Source organism: Tympanuchus pallidicinctus, unplaced genomic scaffold (assembly GCF_026119805.1).
Source record: "Tympanuchus pallidicinctus isolate F22 unplaced genomic scaffold, pur_lepc_1.0 scaffold6, whole genome shotgun sequence".
In the NCBI taxonomy this organism is placed as follows: domain Eukaryota; kingdom Metazoa; phylum Chordata; class Aves; order Galliformes; family Phasianidae; genus Tympanuchus; species Tympanuchus pallidicinctus.
In genome coordinates, this window is record NW_026294780.1 from 35,556,020 (window position 1) to 35,560,038 (window position 4,019).

Below are 4,019 nucleotides of genomic sequence, written 5' to 3' on the forward strand. Positions count from 1 at the left end.
GCAGCCTCACCTTGAGCACTGTGTGTAGTTTTGGGAACCACAATATAAGGATATGAAACTATTAGAGTCCTAAGGAGAGCTTCAAAAAGGATGAAGGGTCTGACGAGTATGACGAGTGGATAAGTTTACTTGGTTTATTTGGTCCAGAGAGAGGAGTCTGAGGGGAAGCTTCATGGCAGCCTTCAGCTTCTTCGTGAAGGGTTGGAGAGTCAGGCATTGATCTCTCTGATGGCAACAATGGAACCCGAGGGAACAGCATGGAGCTGCATCAGGGTAATGTCATATTGGGTGTTAGGAAAATATTTTCAGTGAATGCATGGTCAGGCACTGATATAGGCTCCCCAAGGCAGTGGTAATGACCACAGGCTGATTGAGCTCAAGCATTGTTTGTACAGTGCTCTCTTTGTCGCTTCAATTCTCCTAGCACTGCTGTCTGCCGTTTCATCTAGGCATGGCAGTTGTGAAAAATTATTTATTTATTTATTTATTTATTTATTTATTTATTAAAATCTTACTTCACGAAGTTACTAATAAGTTATACCTAGTAAAAATAAATGAGAATCAAGTCCAATTGGTTTTATTTATACCCATATAATGTAAGTGAATATACCACACAGAAGGTAAGGCATTTGAATAGAAGAGAAAATGCTTGTCTAGTTTTCTTTAGAATGCGTAATACAATATTTTCTTCCCTCTTTTCCTTCCTTTTCAAGATGAAAATATAAAGAAGTTTGAGTTAAGGAATTTTTTCCTTGCTTTTCTGTGTTATCAAAGTAGGGGAAAAAGAGGAGAAACATAATTTCCTCTGGCAGGCATATGAAATAGCAAAAGTGAAGTAGGTTTTATACTGGTGCAGATTGTGTATTAGCTTGAAAAAACTTTGGTCCTCATTCTGACTCATTTTTTGGAATTAAGAACATTATCACAAGTTATATAATTGAAACAATTTGTTCCAGGGTCCTTAGCCAGCAACAAGACAAATTACACAGAAATTCTCCCACTATATTTGTTAGAACAATGTAATACATGCCCAAGTGCACTGGTAGCAACAAAGCACTGATGGTATTACTAAAACACTTAATTAAATTGTTGCTCATGCAGTAAATACAACATCAGACTCCCAGGCTTGTCCTACTGTGGTGAGGGACATTAAAGCTACATAGTAGACAATGGAAACAAGGACATGCTTCAGGCATAATGAAGAAACCCAAAAAAGAAAATCCCAAAGAAATGAGGAAACAAAAGCAGCCCATAACACATAATGCAGTAAAAGATATTGGATCAAAACTGTTTTACTTTCCTTTTATGTAAATGAAATTCCTAATGAAATTTTCTGCAGCAGAAATGAATGCATCAAGAATTATATGGGTTGATCCAAAACTAACGCCTTTTATTTCCATTTAAACTACTACACCTACAATGAACATAATAACTCTATTTGACTGAGCAAACTTTCAGCTACCACACATTGTTTTTCAACATCCACCATTAGCTGCACATTTTAGTCCCTGATGAACAAGAACCTGCATGGTATACTCATAAATAACTGCACCAATGGAGGTGATCCACTGTCCCTGTTGCCACTGCTGAAACACACCACCCACCACCTCATTGTGTTAGCATCCATTTTTTAATCTCCATAAGCATTCAGCAAGTGCCGGTGAATGTCAGTGAATGCAATTTTTTCCACATGGAGGAATTCAATTACACACCTTTGCTTCGTATGCACTTCCATGTCAGAAGGCATTCTGTCAGACTGCCCCTCTGCTGCCATCTATCACATGGCAACAAAATGTAATAAAATATTGACAGGAAGTTTCAGCCTCTACTATCTCACCATCAGCATCTGCCTTTGATGTCCTGGGCCAAGACAATAACATAGTTGGCATTACTATTGGAGCAGCCCTCATATGTACTTAGGAGATTATAATAATGAGTAAGAAAATGAAAGAAACTAAACTTCTTTTTTTTTTCCTTCCCCCTTCCCCCCCCCCCCCCCCAAACATCTTTCATTTCCTCATATAAGAAACAATGAGTTTGTAGTTACAAACAACTTTGTGTAATTAGGAAGATCTGGATAGCTATACTGTCTTGCCTGTTACTAAAAAATTTATTTCTTTGTTCTGATAGATCTATTTCCTCAGGTATTCTAAATTTGAATTTATTGCCCTTTAAAACCACTAAATTATAAATATAGATATAAGAGAGATATAAGAGAGATAAGAGAGGGAAAAATCCTTTGCTTATGATATTACCATTTAATTCTTCACTGTGTGAGTTGGGGTGCATAAACAAAACAAAACAACAACAAAAAAAGGAATGAAAATGACAATGAGATTTTTACTTGAGGCTGTATTACTCTTTGGAGGACTAAGAATGGTTTAGTGAAAGAAGTCCACTAAAAAATGCAGTGGTTCTTTTCTTTAGTGCTTTCAGCAGGTATAAATATGTTGCGTTGTTCCATGATGGTGATGATACAGACTGACACATTCCTGCTCACAGCATTTAGATATAAAATCAGGCATAAGTGTGCCTGTCTGCACTTAATTTCATAGCTAAGGTGGTCTTAGAAGACTGTCTGCCATCAGTTTGGAATTCTTCCATTCTAGTCTCCTGAAGGAAATGAGAATCAGAACAAATGGCTTTAGAAGTCAGATATTCTTTTAAACTTCTCTAGTTTAAAGTATTTGATGACATAGTAGCACATCAATTCATAATTCTGTGCTTTCTGTTTTTTATCCTCCATTGTGATAGAAGTGATGAATGGCATGAATTTGTAACAGACCAAGTAATATTTTAGTAATTCTACATTCTAGTTCACAGTTTTCTATCTAAAATATTTAATGACCATGTGTTTTAAACATGGGGATAGTTTTAGCCAAAACACATAGTTTTGTATTACTTTGTTCACAGCTTAGAATCACTTCAATTTGTTTCCTTCCATAATATCATCAAATTGTGACAAATTGTGTATTAAAACATCTTTAGGATACTGGATTCTGCAGAAAAGAAGGCCATAAGAGTCACTGTTTATGAAACAATAATTTGTTAATGGATGAAGATGTTCAGGAAAGCGGGGCAAAAAAAAAAAAAAATGTGTGGGGGAGAGGGTAGGGCTGCTTATCTTGCTAAGAAACTTCTGACAGTCTGTCCTTCTGGAAGTGCAGCTCATTTCATAATTGCTGATGGGGACTGACAATCAAAGTACATGGCTGTAGGAATCTGGAACAGAGAAGATATAGTAGCATTAGTAGAAGATAGGGAAATGAAAGGGAAAAAAAAGCAAATAGAAGCCGAGGCTGATGTTGTTTTTTGTTCGTTTCTGGTTTCTTTTTTCAGTTTTTTTTAATTATTATTATTTTTTTATATGTTCCTCTTTTATTTTCTTTTATTTCCTTCCCCCCCTCCTCCCCGCCCCACCCTCCAAGAGTACTACCACTTCTTGATAAAGGGAAATACAGTTAAATATAAATTTTATATTTTTCTGCTATTGTTTCTACCTACACAACTTTCTCTTTCTTTTTTCTTTTTCCTTTTTCTTTTTCTTTTTCTTTTTCTTTTTCTTTTTCTTTTTCTTTTTCTTTTTCTTTTTCTTTTTCTTTTTCTTTTTCTTTTTCTTTTTCTTTTTCTTTTTCTTTTTTTTCTTTTTCTTTTTCTTTTTCTTTCTTTTTCTTTTTTTTTTCTGAAAAAACAATATTCTATTTTATAAATAGATTTCATAGTTTAAGAGAGTCTCTGTGGCGCAATGGGTTAGCGCATTCGGCTGTTAACCGAAAGGTTGGTGGTTCAAACCCACCCAGGGACGCAGGTGTTTCCTTCTCCTCTTTCCACTTACCCTTTTTACTCCTTTCTCCTTCCTCCTAGTCCTTCTCCTTTCTCCTCCTCTTTTTTCTTTTCCCTTTTACTCCACTACTTACTCCTGCTAATTCTGTGCTGTTGAGTAGGAATTTATTTCAACATGCAGTCTTTCTGTAAATTGTGATTCTAGAGAGGACTTCCATTACCTCCTCTCACCTGAT

At 35.7% G+C, this 4,019-nt stretch overlaps 1 non-coding gene across 1 annotated transcript; it reads left to right on the plus strand.

The window, feature by feature from the left end:
• The first annotated feature begins 3,731 nt into the window (after positions 1 to 3,731).
• Positions 3,732 to 3,805, plus strand: TRNAN-GUU (transfer RNA asparagine (anticodon GUU)). The gene has a single exon. It is a non-coding gene; the product is annotated as a tRNA-Asn (tRNA).
• The last annotated feature ends 214 nt before the right edge of the window (positions 3,806 to 4,019 follow it).